Genomic DNA, 16,803 nt, shown 5'->3' with positions numbered 1-16,803 from the left:
ACCCCTCCTGATGCATGGAGGTGATCACTGCAGATAATCTTGCATATGGTGGCCATTAAGATAATTGTGATTGAATCATACCTGAGATTAGAGACGACTCAGGTGCTCTCTCCAAGGCGCCCATCGAGATAGCTCAGAGCTTTGCCTCTTACTATGCACGCCTATACGCAGAGCACCCTCGGCCCACCATTGAAAGGGAATCCCCCTCCTGAACGACATAACTCTTTCCAGAGTCTCCCAGACGGTCAGGAGTAATATGGATGAGGCAATCAGCCTCACAGAAATAACCAGCGCAATTGCCAACCTGGCATCAGGCAAGACCCCAGGTCCTGATGGATTCCCGCCAGAGTTATATAAGAAATGCAGCGATATTCTGGCTCCACATCTGCTTAACATGTACGAAGAGGCTGAACGGAAGGGCCACTTCCCCCCTGGGATTGACCTAGCGACGATAGTAGTGATCCCCAAGACCCAACCCCGTCGCAACACTGCTCGGCATACCGACCCATTTCGCTCCTGAACACTGAAGTCAAGGTACTAGCCTCAATTCTCGCCTCAAGACTAAGAGACGCAATACCCACGCTGGTGCATCCTGACCAATGTGGCTTTATGTCTGGCCGTAGTACTAGACACTGTATTAGGAGATTACACCTAGCGTTGGCGCATCAAAAGACCCTGTCTCAAACCCCTCTGGCTTTGCTTCTACTCGATTTTGAGAAAGACTTTGACACAGTAGACTGGTCCTACCTCGAAAACGTCCTACAAAGCAACGGCCTTGGGCCCAGATTCCGAGGATTGGTGAAACTACTCTATTCTAATCCCACGGCACATGTCCAAGTGAACGGAGTAATCTCGGACCCATTCCCTATCGGCCGTGGCACCAGACAGGGATGTCCATTATCCCCCCTGCTTTTTGCATTAACAATAGAGCCTCTGGCGAAAATGCTACGGGAAGACCCGCTGATAGAGGGCTGGTCCTGGCCCGTCTGCCAAGAAGATCGTGTGGCAATGTACGTGGACGATGTCCTGCTGTACATCTCAAACCCGGCCAAAAGTGGCCCCCGCATTCTACAAATTCTAGATCTCTTCTCGGATGCCTCAGGACTGACCCTAAACCCTAGCAAGTCCTTGCTGGTTCCCCTCCATCCATCTCGAGACTGCATAGACTGGCAGCAAGACATTCCAATACGAAGAAATAGTTTCAAATACCTGGGCGTGCATGTCTCCTTGCTCCCTGAACTAGCATGGGAACTTAACATCACACCATTAACCAAAAAAATTTAAAATGACCTCCAACGGTGGAGTGTCCTCCCCCTTAACTTGTATGGGAGAATCGCTCTTTACAAGATGATGGTTCTCCCTAGACTTCTTTACCTCCTCCAGAACTTCCCTTACCCTATCCCCATGAGATGGTTCAGGGAAATGGACTCACTGGCACGCCAATTTTTATGGAATGGCACCCGTCCTCGATTGGCGCTTAAAACATGCCAGAGGGACGTTCATGAGGGAGGATTGGGAATGTCCAACATCCATTACTACCACCTAGCAACGTAACTACTAGTGATAAATGATTGGGTAGGGGGTGGATGGACAGACCCGGCGTATCGATTAGAACTTCAGACCATGAGATATTCAAAGATCTTTGATGCCCTATATGGAGGCCCGATCTCGCGTGGGACCCCGGAGGTGACCGGGGTGGTACTGCGGGGTTGGCGGACGGCCCAAAAGGTGACAGGATGGTGGGGGCGCCTCACCCATAAGACCCCACTATGGCAGGGGAAACACTTAAAAGAGATAGCGAGATTGGAGGGATTCCAGAAGTGGGACAACATAGGTATTTCCACACTGGGCGATGTATGGGACGGCTCACACATGCGCTCTTTTGAAGACCTCCAGAAAATGTTCTCACTAAATAAGACGCAATTTCATAAGTATCTCCAGATCCGCCACGCCCTGCTGACAGAAATCCGGACAGGGGACAATATACCTGAGTATAGCCCTATGGAGGCGAAAGCCCTGATGGGAAGCCTAGGTAGAGGAGGTGTCTCCCAGATATATCGTTCACTGATTGCTACCACTGGTGCTGCTATGGAGGGACTCCGACAGAGATGGGAAGGGTGGATGGGTCCTATGGAAGAGGTAGATTGGAACGAAGCACTAGCAGCCCCACACACTTTAACGATGACGACTCGATTCCGACTAATACAGACTTACTATCTCCATATCGCTTACCTAACACCCGTCAGGTTGTATAGGGCAGGTCTCCGTGACGTAGCCTACTGTCCACGTTGTAGGGACCCAGATGCAGACTTTTTCCACATGGTATGGTCCTGCCCAATTATTAAAACCTACTGGAGGGCTGTTGCCATGGAGATCTCAACGGCTTTACGGACTGACATCGGGTTGACGCCAATGCTGCTCCTATTGGGGATCATGGGTGACATTGGATTGAGGAGGGCGGAACGGACCTTTCTGGGGGTGGCGTGCTTAGTGGCCAAAAGAGACATAATGACAGACTGGAAAGCTCAAAGCGCTCCAGCTTTGACTAAATGGAGAAGAGGAGTGGATTGGTGTGCTCAACGGGAAAAACTTGTTTACGAGGCCAGAGGGTGCCCAAATAAATATGATAAGGTTTGGGGGAAATGGGAGGCCACTACACTCAACCTCCCTGCACTGCCGACTGGCTCAACAACAGAGAAAACCTAAACGAGCTCCCCTCTCCCCCTCTAATGGGTGGTAGCATGCATGGGATACTTTACAGAGAGATGCATAATCTTCACTCACAGTGTACTGTCTGAGACTAGGGATTGACCATTGTTTGGTGCCCGTTGGCACCCAGTTACATGTATGTATTTTGCCTTATCTATTGCAAAACCAATAAAAATGTATTTATAAAAAATAAAAAAAAAGATAATTGTGATTGATGTGGTCAATGTTACAAGAGTAATAATAGTGGCTCACAAAGATTTTTATTGAACAAAAGCACATCTTACTACAGAAAATGTTGGAGACCCCTGTTCTACAGGATCATTATCTTCTTTGTTCTCTCTATTTCTCTCCTTGGCTGCCTCCTACTTACAGCTGCAGGATGTCATTTTCTCAGATGTTATGGATTTCTGAGCCTGCCACTGTTTGTAGCACACTGTCACTTTAGGTTATAGGGCCTGAGAATCTTGTCAACAGAAGCCTGCAATTTTGATATAACATGACCTGCAAAATATACAACTACAGGGTTTGCAGTGACATGGGAGATCAAACAAAGAGGGGGGAAATGTTAACACAAAGGGCACACATTATAGATGTTGATACTATTTTTACAGTGAGTCCACAGCACATATTTGTAGCTTAGTAGGTTAATGTGATGGATGAAGAGAATTATTTGTTAATTGTAGCTCCTAAGATAAAATCCCTGTATAATAACCTAACCATATAGACTGCTGCCTAGCGGTATGGATAATCTGCAAGTCACATATTGAAAGTAGAATAAGTAACTTGCTGGGTGTATATACCTATTACAACAATCTTTGTTTAACTTGCAAATCAAAGGCTTACATTCCAAAACGATAGTTGAGTGCTGTATTGCACACGCTGCACATCATTTGTATCGTGAAGATTGCATGTCCCAGTGCAAGTAAGATTTCCTCATAAATTAATACAACATGGAGGACCAAAATACTATTTTCTCAATTTTTCAAGATTATAATGCAACACTTAGGGCCTGGTTACGACATTGGCAGTCAGACTAGCCGACCTCAGATACCGCAGGGAGGATGCCACTATTATACCGGTGCCCCCCACCCCCTCCCTTATAACAATGTTCCCTTGGGGCTGACAGGCAGGAACATTGTAATAGACCATTCCTGCCGTTCAGTCTGACGGGAACAGTGCTACAGTATAGGACTCGCCTATACCGTAGCACAGAGTGGGTGGACCAGCACCCTCGGAATGCACACTGTCTGCTGAGCAGACAGTGCGCATTCCAAGGTGTTGGGCAGTGCAGGGGGCCCCCTGTGGGCCCCGGCACTGGCTTTGCGCCAGCATTTTCATGGCTAGGTCCCGCCATGAAAAGGTTGGCAGAAAGTGGGGTTGTAATCAGCCAGGCGGTGCTGAGTTCAGGGCCACCATGGCTGGTTAGAAGCCTGACAGCTGGCACCCTGTCTGGATCTATGATCCAGGTGGGGACGGCGGTCTTTAGGGTGGAGTGCAGCGATCCGATCGTCAACATGAGTGTGGCGGTTCTCGGATCACCACACTCGTAATGAGGCCCTATATGAAGATGATACTTTACCTACTTCAGAACAGAGATCATCTTATTGAATCACTATTAACTATCCCTGGATAACCAAGGTTTAACTAGGTATTAAGAAAGCTATCACTAGTTTATCCAGTGGCAAAACATCGCCTGAACTCTCTCCCTTCAGAATGCTATAAAGTCTTCTGTAATAATCTTGCATGTTTTCTATTGCTATTGTTTAATTCAGTCGATGTAGAGGCTTCCCTTTCTTCTTCATGAAACCAATATAGATTTTTTTTTTAAAGAAAAGATCGTAAGTGCTGTGGTTTATATCGACCTATTTCTATTATAAATAGTGTTTCAAAAATATATACCAAAATACTTGCCAACAGACTGTTTCCCTGGATTGGAGAATAGGTTCATCCCATGAAAGACAGCTTTGTTGCTTCGCTTGATACTACTGCTCATACAAATTTGCCAACAGCAATTGTTGGTATTGAGACAATCACATGTAACCCAGCAGGGGTGAGTATGCCTGATGCAGAGAAAGACTTCGGTAAGGTCAACTTGTCCCTTTTGTGGCACGTCTTACAAGGTGTTGCCATACTGTTTCTAACCAGACAAAAGGATGTCCTCTTTCTCCATATCCGCTTTGTATCATGAACCTTATCTAAAACTTTTCCAACTGAATTCAGATATTCCAGCTTCGGTATTTAATAAAGTAGACCTTAAGTCATCTGTGTAAGCAGATCATATTGCAATCTTTATCGATTATTTATTTATCGTTCTGCCAGCCATCAAGAGTAAGGCAAGAACTTTCATGGAAGTGTTCAGATATCATTTAAATCATAAAAAACACACATTTTGTTCAACAGTTAATCTTTTGTCCAGACGTTTCCACTGCTACATACTTGAGTGTTAAATGGTTATTCGGAATGGAGGAGATGTTTTAGCTAAACTCCGAAGCTGTGTTTCTCTCGACTCCTTGTCAAAATGGAACAGGTTTCTAGTAGGAGTTATTGGAAGATGTAATCAAAATGACAATAGTGCTTAAATTTCTGTTTTTATTTTGAGCATTACCACTGCTAGTGCGCTGTTTTTTTTTTTTAATAAGAATAATTCTGTGGTGTCTTGCTTCATAAGGCAGTATAAAAAGCCCTGAAGGGATATTTGATTTTACAACTTCCTCTCCACAAGGAATAATGACTCCTCCTTGTTTTAAATGTTATTATTATTCCATTTTTTTTCACTAGCTTCTCACAACTGTTAGATCAAATAGATCTCACTGGCCATCGTCAGATTTCAATAATGATCTATCTCATTCATTGGGCTTTTTGGATCACTCATACTTTAAAAGAACCTGTTTCAAGACTCTCACTGTCTATGTTCATATTTGGTCTTCAATTACATAAAAGCTAGACATCCCAACATTTTTCCCAGTATATTTCCTTGTGGCACAAATCCTTAATTTTCTGATTTTCAGTGTCTGTGTCCATCAGTGGTCTAGGTGTGCTCTTCAGTATATTGACCAACTGGATGATGACTACGTTTTTCATTCTGCTAAGTATTCAATGTGAACTACAGGATTCTTTGAATATCTATCAATGTGTCAGTTTTTTTTTTTTTACAAATAACTCACACCTTAATGTAAATCTTGAATCATGAACATACCTAGATCTTCTTTGCACAACAACTTATTATCTTTGGAAAAGCTGAAGCAGGCTGCACAATGGATCAAATTATTAAAAGTACTGTAATATGTTGGGAAATAACTCTTAGGCCCTCATTCTGATTCTGAATTCAGCCCTCCATAATACCGCTCCGCGGTCAAAAGACCGCGGAGGGTATTATGAGTTTTTCCCTGGGCTGGCGGGCGGTCTCCAAAAGACCGCCCGCCAGCCCAGGGAAAAACTCCCTTCCCACGATGAAGCCGGCTCGTAATCGAGCCGGCGGAGTGGGAAGGTGCGACGGGTGCTGTTGCACCCGTCGCGTATTTCACTGTCTGCAAGGCAGACAGTGAAATACATTTTGGGGCCCTCTTAAGGGGGCCCCTGCAGTGCCCATGCCGTTGGCATGGGCACTGCAGGGGCCCCCAGGGGCCCCGCGACTCCCCCTCCCGCCATTCGGTTCCCGGCGGGAGAACCGCCAGGAACTGGATGGCGGGAGGGGGAGTCGGAATCCCCAAGCCGGCGCAGCAAGCTGCGCCGGCTTGGAGGATTCCTTGGGGGCAGCGGGAAACCGGCGGGAGACCGCCGGTTTCCCTTCTCTGACCGCGGCTAAGCCGCCACGGTCAGAATGCCCCGCGGGGCACCGCCGGCCTGTCGGCGGTGCCTCCCCGTCCAGCGGCCCTGGCGGTTCTATACCGCCAGGGTCGTAATGAGGGCCTTAGTGTCTCACGCTTTAAGTTCCATCAACATAAACTTAATAAACAGTTGTATTACACACCTAAAAGACTTCACTCCTGGGGTCTTAGTCATGATTCTTGTGTTTTCCCTCCTCTACTCCTGCTGCAGATACAATCTATATTTTTATTCGTTGTTTTAAAACTCAGGACTGCTAGTCTCAGGTGTTTCAAGGCATATTCAGAATAATTAACGTGCCACTCCAGCAATGTGTAAAACTAATATTGCTTGGTTTATCTTTAGCTAGTCCAATCAAATATGAGGATATTATGGAGCCTATTCACAAACTAAATTTTGTAGTACTTTCGGTAGTGCTTCAGTAGTATTTTTAACAAAATGCTATTCAATAACATATGTGTGGAGGTCTCCGCCTCTCCTATCTTCTATCTTCTATCACACTATCACATATTCTTTGCCTCTCCTCCCTTCCACCCTCTTTTGGACATAGTGAGTTCAGGTTTAATGACACCCTCTAGTGTTTCTTTGTGACTATTGTCATGCTTGCCAATTGCTACATCCTGTGCTGTGATATGCCTTTCTGCTTATTACAGAATCCACTTGCTCAGGATTTCCTCTTGTCCGTTTTCATTGTGGGGCAGACACATGCTCCTCGATCAACCTTTTGCAGTCTGAAATGGTGGCTTGCAGGATCTGCCATCGCCAATGGATCCAGGTCCCCCTGTTGTGTTCCAGTCATTACTAATTTGTGATCTCACACAACCCAGTGTCTGCTTTAGCACGGTCTGTTTTTTGACCCCCCACGCACATGGACTGTCCTGTCTTTCCCAAGAACCTTTTTGCATTGGCTGCACTGACCTTTGTTCCACAGCTCGCAGTCCCAGTTCACTTTCAGGTGCCTCTTTTGAGCTCTGGGCACCCACTCTTCCCAGCCATAGTTCCATCTCCGTTATCACACTTCTCAAACAAAGCCTCGCTGTATAGCTCTAGTGTGTATGCTGTTTGGGGTATCCTCTAGGCCCCATAAACTTAATGCAATAGGGGAAATGGGTTGGGAGGGGTGGAGAGGGAGTGCCTTTATTTGACAGCATCTTTAGGGTCCCAAGCCTCATTCTGCTCAATATTCCGTCCACATGCTCATAAATATCGGATATCAAGGGCAGGCTGAGGAGCTTAGATCTTTTGTAGCCTTCTTGATTGCACGCTAAACACACCCACATGTTGAAGATTTTGGGTAGGCCGCAATGGGGAGTTCCGAAAGCACTTTACAGGGGGCATTAACTCTTATTCCTCAACAATACTAAAACAGGCATTTTCAAATGCAGTTGCTCTCGCTGTTGGTTTTGCCAGTGCTTTTTGGCAGTGCTTTTCAGGACTGGCAAAAGCAACAAAAAAAAGTGTTTATTTCCTTCTTACCAGTACTGAACAACAGCACAAAATAAAAATGCACAGAAAAGTGGGGTGGAGCTTCTAGGTGATTTGGCACATTGTTGTTATTATTATTATTATTATTATTAGTAGTAGTAGTAGTAGTAGTAGTAGTAGTAGTAGTAGTAGTAGTAGTAGTAGTATTGTTCTCATTATTATTAGTAGTATTATTACATGCCCCAGTTCCTTCCACTGTAAAACATTCGATAGCTTTAATTATATGATGGGATTTGTTTTTTAAAGTAAACATTTAAAAACCCAGAACCTAGGGATAATTAGGGACTGTAGAATTGCAGTACATCAAAAGGCATAAACAATATTGTTTTGGAAGTTTGGACCACCTATGGGCTTTGCCAAATTTTTTAGAGATCTACTATTACCTGATAGACCTAGGTTGTTTCCCTTTGGAGGATGAAAGAATGACTTTGCCCTAACAGAATTGAAGGTCTGGTCTCAGGTTACATATGAATCGCCGGCAAAGGTATTAGGTCTAATTTAAAGAGAACATGTCCTTTCATGCAGCTTTAAACCACATATTAAGTAAGCTCCTTGCTTTTAATGATCTCTTTTTGATTGTGGATGTGAATAAGACTTGCATTTGTGCAATGAGATCACATTTGACAGGAGGCATGTCTAAAAAAAGGTTGCAAGTTACTCCTATTTAATAATGTATAAAGAACGAGGAATTGTATTCAAAATGTAATAAGTGAATGAGTGATCTGACGTGAGCATGAGGACGGAAGCACAGAGCGTGAGCAGCAGTGGGACGGTCTTGGCACTCAGCAGCGGCATGGGGCTCGGAGCTCCTCCGAATCCCCAAATCTTTGACCTCAGCCCCCGGCCCCATCAGCCCCAACCTCGGCCCCCTGCTCACGGAGCTCCAGACAGGGGAGAGGGGTGCTTCACTGTGCTCTCTACGAGGGTCCAAGAAGTGTGTCTCAAGAGCTGGGAGTCGAGGCAAGAGAAGGAGGGCAAAACCCAGGGGTCTTGGGGCACAAAGGACCTGAGAAGCGCCCCCGCTGACAACTTAGAGCCGGACGCAGACGTGGTCACAGACGCGGCCAAAGCTCGGGCGGAGCACAGACAGAGCAACACAGCAGGACAGACATCCCTCTCTGCCCTCAGCAGCGACTGAGGCATTGTTTCAGGTACCCATTAGCACACACAAGCTCTCACCCGTGAACTGTTGACTGTTGTGCTGCCGCATTTGTGCATTCTTGCTGATATGTAGTCTGCGTTCTGATTTCAGATTACCAACACAAGCATCTACAAGCTCCCACAAGTTCCCACAACCAACCTAGAGCATCAAGAGCCCCTACAGTGAACTAGCAAGTGAACCGCTGTGGTCCCAATATCTCGAAACAGCTTCTAATAAACTTCAAATTGACCAGGCAGCATTGATCAAATTAGCACAGTTACATATCATCATTAAACCTATACTGAAAAGACAGATGGAAACTCTCTCTCAAGCAACTGACCTGGGAAAATTGAACAGCTCTCCAGTGCTGGCAGCACTGACACAGTCGTATATAAATACCACTCAATATCTGGCTCCACAACCATACCTCAAAAGTACCATCAGGAAAGCTTGCATATCGCAAATTGCCTTTGCAAAACTTCTGGGCTTAAGGACAAATGAGCTAAATCCGAAATGGACTTCCCTAACCAATATAAAAGGCTGCAGGCTCTGCAACTACAAATTTGAGTCTTTCATCCATCTATGTGTTGTTGCCCATCTCTGCTGAACTCATGACGCATTTTATTAAGATCTCTTTTTCTCCGCCACGGTATAAGAACCTGTACTGAGGCTAGATCACTGGTGTTCTCTTTAAAGGAACCAGCAGACCTGGCCAAATTCGGGAAGTTCATCATGCTGCTTCAGGCAAAGGCTGAACAATCATCTGACATGTATTTAGATTATTTTTAAAATACCATGACATTTTACTTTTGTTTTAAACCAAATATGTTTATATGGGTTTTAGTTTTAATTCTCCTATAAACTTGCATACGGATACAATTTGCACTCAGGCATGGTTCCACTAGTAACACTTAATTATACGGAACATTATAGGGATGTTTGTGTTATACTCCATCTACATATGTATCTCTTATTCTTCTTACATTCATATTGTGCTTTTCTTTTTGCAACGATTTTAAGTAATCACGCAATTAAATAAAAATAATCGTAATCGAGTGATCACGGAATATCATGTCACCCTCTCATGTGGCAATGACCAGGCCCATTTGAATTTTGCTGCAGGAGACTATCAAATTATGTGGCAGAGTTGACTAAATTATGCAGCAAGCGACTGCATCAGCAATCAAAAAGAAATTAACTGGCTATTTTGGTTCTTGCCACAGTCACAGAATGCTTACTTTTTAATCCTCATAGTAAACTTATTTTAGAAAGGGTGCCCACTCAGCAGGAGTCTGATTATTTATCGGATCATTCGGAGGCTTGGCCTGGCGCTCATGGAGTGAGCAGCCACGAGGGAGAGCTCCGGCCTGGATCCTCCGATTGCAGCCCATTCTGACTGCATTGCCAGAGGTACAGGCCAAATTTCCCAGGACACAGGGCCGAGGAGGGTTTATAAGTGGATTGCCTTCCGGAAAAGCAAAGTTTGACCGGCACAGTCAGAACCTGCAGCGCGCCACCTGACTCCAAGATGGCGGGCGCGCTGCAGCGGGAGGACCCGGCTCCTTGGCCGGCTGGCATCGGGCAGACTCCTGTTGTGTGGTGAGTCTACCACCGGCGACCAGACGACCCCCGAGCCACGAGCGGTGATAGTTGGAAGAGGAGGCAGCTGAAGCTCAGGACCGCCTGACTCTGACTGCTCTCGGCCGGCCACTGCTTTGGGGCATGCTCTCTGAGGCTGGCTGAGCAGCTCCAAGGCCCTAATTGACCACAACTAGTAGCCTGAGGCGAGTGGGACATCGAGGCGCAGGAGGTGCAAACTGAGTTGCCCGGACGGACGTGCATCCCTGCAAGACTTTCCTCCCCTCCATTACCAACGGAGAGGGGGGGCTGTGGACTGGACTGTTCTGGACTCCCCCTGCCGCCTCGGGCCGCGCGGAGCTGGGAGAGATAACAGCTGGAGGTCACCTTACTGGGCTCTGAGCCTTGGACTGTGATGCCAGACAACAGCACAAGGCTGTAAGCTGAGCAGCTATACCTGGCGGATATTGGCGTTGGCGATCGGCTGTGGACCCCCTCTCCTGCAGGATGGGCAAAATGGGAAAGAAAAATGAAACGATGGGTGACGCCGGTGCGCAGCGGAGCTGCCCCGTGTCCCCCCCTACCAGGGCGCCACGAACCAGGGAGGATGAGGATTTGCCCGAGGGACCCTCGCTGGGAGATATAATGCAAGCAATTACGTTCTCCAGGGAAAGCCTTGAAACAAAGATTGACTCACTGGCAGTAGACTTGGGGCTGCTCCTGGAGGATCAACGTAACCTGCGGAGCGCGTGACGACGACGGAACGAAGATTGCTTCCCTATATGACAAAGTTGGTTCACCCGGATCAGGTGGGGTTCATTTCTACTAGGAGCACTGCCCAGAATATACTTCGGCTGCTTTACCTTAAGGATACCGCAGCCTCTTCGGAACCCAGGTCAGCAGTCCTTGCAATAGACCTAGGGAAGGCATTCGACAGCTTGGAGTGGGATTACCTGTATGTGGTCCTCGCTCATTTGGGTCTTGGGGAGGGTTTTATCAGATGGACAATGCTGCTCTACACAATCCCCAAAGCAGGGGTTAGAACGGGAGCAGTCGTTTCAGAGCAATACTTGGTTGGCAGGGGCACCAGACAGGGTTACCCCCTGTCACCACTGCTGTTTGCCTTGGCGATGGAACCCTTAGCAGCCCAGGCTAGGGCCGCCACCTGGTATTATGGTTTGACCCGGGGCGACCAGCACCATGTGATTTGACTATACGCAGACGACCTACTCTTATTCTTACGGTAAACTGGCCCGAAGATGGAGGGGGCACAGGCCTTGCTGGCGTTGTTCGGCCAGTTGTCGGGATTGAAGGTCAATTGGCAAAAATCATTCTTATTTCCATTGACAGCGGGATGTGATCCGTCGACGAAACTGGGTGGAGTGACATGAGAGCCCTGTTGCATTTCGTATCTAGGCGTGCGTGTATATCACTCTCATTCAGATATTCTGGACGGTAATATCGGAAAGGCAGTCAGGGCTCTGAGGTCAAGCTTCGGATTCTGGGGCTCACTTCCGCTCTCGGTGGCTGGACGGGTTGTGCTTCTCAAAATGGTGGTGCTGCCCCAGCTGCTGTACTATTTCACAGCTCTGCCACTCTGGATCCCACACACACTGTTCAGAGAACTGGATATGGCGATCCCCACGTTCATATGGGAAGGGGGTAGACACAGGATGGTGCTGACTACCTTGAAGAGACCTCGGATGGAAGTGGGGCTAGTGGTACCTGACTTTGAGGCCTATTACCTTGCCACACAGCTGAAATGGCTGGCGCGCTGGATGGTGGATGGCGGCACTGTGAGAACAATGAGGGCCTGGCAGTTCCCCCCATATCTGTACTGGCGGGGATCTTCTTTAATACTACGGGAGTGGGACTGGCCCTAGCCACTGAGGTCGCTGTTATCTGATGGTGCTGGAGACGCTGCCGTAGGAGGGCAGGACTGGCTGCGCCATACTCCACCGATATTCCAATGTCCTGGCTCCGTTGATTGCCCAGAGCGGGAGAGTGGAGGGGGCTGCTTGCATGGATAGATGCTGGGGCTACACGGATGGGGGACCTGTATTTGGAGGGCAGCTTATTACCATTCGAGGACTATCGACAGGAATATGATCTTCCACGGGCCACTTCTTACTGCACTGCACACTCGCCCGCTCCATTGGGAAGTTCTGGGGGTCGGGTAGGTTGAAACCCCCCCTCACAGTCTCAGCACCTACTTACTATCTACAGGCAGCACACACAAAGCGGTCACCAGACTATACAAGACCATTAGAGCCGGAGCTATGACCTCCTTAGATAACCTGAAACGAAAGTGGGAAATGGATCTGGGGAATCAGATAGCGGAAACGGACTGGGATCGTATCCTGGAGAGAATGCCCAAAATATCCAGGAACGCCAGATTCCAGCTCATCCAATTTTACATACTCCATAGGGCCTACCTTACCCCATGGAGATTGTGAGACCATTTCGGGGTAGGAGACGCAAGCTGCCCCCGGTGCGGTACAGAGACTGTGGACTTTCTCTACATCCTGTGGTCCTGTCCCTGACTGGAGTCCTATTGGGACACGGTGGTGGTGGAGATGGCGAACATCATAGAAATTGAAATTGCATGCACACCTGCTCGATGCTTGCTGCATTGGTTTCCCCACACCTCTAAAAAGAAAGCCACTAGCAGGTTCCAAGACCTTGCATTTATTTTAGCTAAAAGAGAGCTGACGAGGAATTGGAAAAGCCCGGGCTGCCCCAATCCCTGGGACTGGAGAAGGGAACTCAAGAAATGGACTGATAGTGAAGGATCGGCACTGCACACCGAATTGAAAAGGGGAAGGGGATTCCTCGAGATGAAGGAGGCCTGGGAACAGATCACTTTAGCACTGCAAGGGGAACAGCAAGCCCCTGGTGGGCGGGGAGTCGCACAGACTGACACATCTAATGGCTGACATCCACACAGCTGCAGAATTGCAGTCGAAATAAACAGAGCGGAACCCTGAGACACAAGACTAAGATACCTTACGTGGCTTGTGCGACCTCATACACGCGGACACTACAAATAACTCCTACATGAGGCAAGTTTGAATGGGGAGGGGGGTGGTAGTTAAACATTTGTCAAGTTTCACGACTCTTAATTTGCAAGGGCACAGTGATCATGTTTAACCATATTAAGATCTCTTCCCCATATTACATGTGCATATCTACTATCAAAGTGGGAATGGGAGAGTTTGGCTCAGAATAAGCACCAATGGAAGGGATAGCAACATTGATTGTATGAACAATGGCAAGCGGAATTAGATGTGGAAATACGACCTAACTGGCTGTTGTACCTCATGCTATGTAACATGGATCTAGTGGTGCTTACTTTTCTATTTCTGTATGTATGACAAAGAATTATTCAGTTTTAGTTTTTTTTCAATAAATTCTGTTTACAAAAAAAATATATATATTGGATCATTCGCTTTTCAAGGTGATTTAATCATCATTGCCTTTGCTTGCAAAAAGGTCCCAAATTAAATTAACAGGTCACATTCATCAAATACAAATAAAGCGTCAACTATAATTAATGAAACGTCACGCATACTAAACATACTGCATTAACACTTCTAAGAAGTGCAGCACTACACTGGTTTTGCTCTTTTTTGCAAGGGCTCTTCTTTTAGTTCACTTAACAATCTTCTTTTGTTCTCCAAACGCCATCTGGGTTCCACGCGGATCCTTGACCATCTATGTGCTCCGGTTGACGGATATAGCGGAGGCCTTTGGGCTCACAGAGTTTTCATATGCCCGTGATAAGCAAATTGTTTTCTCACTGTCTACTTCGGGGAGTAACAGATGTTCTAGCCTCAGACCTTGCCAAGTCACTGTGCTACAATGGATGAAACGACAGTTGCCTGAAACTAAATAGTAACAAAACTGAAGTTTTGGTTATATGAAATCAGCCACATCCTAAGGGGTCACAGTGTTGACCAGAAGGTCTAGGGCCGCTGCCTGTTCCAAAACGTGGCCAAAGACTTGGGAGTCTGGCTAGACGGCAAGCGTACTATAGATCACCAGATTAACAAGGTGTCTGCTAGCTGTTTTGGTTTTTTGAAATTCCTGAGCAATGCCTTGACTATGGCAATGTGGTTTACTTAGGGACCTTAAGTCTATGCTGAAGAGGCTGCAGACCGTTCCGAATGCTGGTGCCCATTTCCTTTGTCATGCTCCCTGGCATATCTCGGTCTCTCCTTGTATGTGGAAGTTGCTCTGGCTTACAGTAGAAAAGCATGTTAAGTTTCAAGCGCTCTGCTTCATGTATGAAGCCATGACTCAGATCAACCCCCAATATCTAAAAGAACATCTTTAGTGTCTCTGTGTTCCCAAGCACTCTTTGCGTTCTGGCAGCCTGGGTCTTGAACAACTCCTTGTGTTAAGTTGCTCAGACAAGGAGGGCGTTCCTTTAAATGCTTGGGGCACGTACTGTGGAATGCACTGCCTCTTAGGCTAAGAATCAGCACTTCTATGGAGAAGCAGTTAAAGACTTGCATGGAAGCACAGAAACTGTGTTTGATAAACTAAGAGGACTGTAAGTGCGCTTGGAACGAAAGTGTTGTTGTAGCCTTGAGGGGGACAATCGAAAGAGGGCTCTGAGCACTTCATTCAGCAATGTTTAGGTTTATTCGGACCTAGGTGACGCCAACAATAGAAAAGTCTGAAAGACTTCAGAATGTGTTGGAGCGCTACCCTTGAATATTGCATGCAAGAATACTCCAGGCTTTGTAGAGTCTTTATCTGGTTAAATCATTAAATTAATATTCCCACAGATGATAAAGGGACCGCCAAAGTAGAGAGTTCAATCAATAATTGCTGAAAGATTCTGAATGATTGTGGGATCATCATTGTTGGAAGCATATATGTTATATAATGTAAAGGAACAGAAGTATTTAAAAAGCCTAGCAATTATTTACTTACCCTGGATATCAGATTTAAGCTTGTGACACTGCCAAGTACAACCTTTAACCAACAAGGCAACACTCCTTTTAGGCCCTTCTTGTTTACTGACTCTGATAATCGTAAAACCTAATTTGCTCTGTTTACTCCAGTCGAGTTTTGTGAGATGTGTTTCACGAAGACACAAGATCTCGAGGCCAGTATTCCGCACCTCTGCTTGGATATTCCATATTTTACTTGTAGCACATAAGCCGTTTACATTTCATGTTAGAATTCTTGAGGAGCTTGAAGGAGCACTTTCATGTTGGTTGAACAATGCATTTTAGGCACTGTAACATTAAGTATTCTGCTATTGATACTCTATTGATCATCTGCCCATGCCCAGCGTCTCTCATGTCAGTTCTACCAACCCAAAGGGAACCCTGCCTTGCAGAAACCTAAAGGCGTTTCCGCTCTTTCTGACATGTATTCACCTGTTTATCCCAAGCGACGATGGCAAGACAAATGTCACCCCAAACCCGCCCAAAAAATAATACAAAATTCAGGCACGAGCCCAGATTGCATTGTTTTTATATATAAATCAATCTATATCTGATGTGCCTTCCTGTGTCCGTTTATCTAAAAGTGGTTGGGCTCCTGCAGGCTTCTGGAGAAAGACCCGAGTCCCTAAAGCTTGGAAAGTGGGCATCACCTTCGTAGTCTCCAGCGGCGTTCGACCATGGTCTGACAGAAATCAGATCTGGTAAAGAACGGCCACCTTCTTTAATTGGCTTGGAAAGTCGTGCTGTCTGGTAGATAAGTGGGCGAAAAATGAAATGGAAGTGAGAATAATTCGTGGAAGGTCTTTAGTCTGTGTAGCTTTCAGTTTTTGGGAAGGGAAATTAAGGAACAATTCAATTTGACGGTCGTCCAGCTCTCAAAAAGTCTTCTGAAGCAGGTGGGCGTTAAATTGATGTATGGTATATCTTCCCCTTGATTCCCTTGTCATTCTGTGAACTCTAAGGTTGTTGCACAGCATACGGTTTTCCATATCTTCGAGCTTATCTGCCAGATGTGTAGATTTGTTTTTCCTGTTGTGCTCATTGTCATTGCATGTTACAAGTGTGATCTCCAAGCTTGCCAGTACAATATTCTACTTCCTGGAT

The 16,803-nt window shown here is 46.4% G+C and overlaps 1 protein-coding gene across 1 annotated transcript in view; it reads left to right on the top strand.

Moving 5' to 3' along the window:
- The window catches only part of LOC138298499 (zinc finger protein 777-like), a 185,101-nt gene that overhangs the window by 131,219 nt on the left and 37,079 nt on the right, over positions 1 to 16,803 (top strand). The gene's annotated exons all lie outside the window — the stretch shown is intronic.

The sequence above is a fragment of the Pleurodeles waltl genome, chromosome 1_2 (genome assembly GCF_031143425.1).
Source record: "Pleurodeles waltl isolate 20211129_DDA chromosome 1_2, aPleWal1.hap1.20221129, whole genome shotgun sequence".
Classification (NCBI taxonomy): domain Eukaryota; kingdom Metazoa; phylum Chordata; class Amphibia; order Caudata; family Salamandridae; genus Pleurodeles; species Pleurodeles waltl.
Note: the sequence above shows the minus strand (reverse complement) of the source record. Positions and strands in the feature narration are given on the sequence as shown.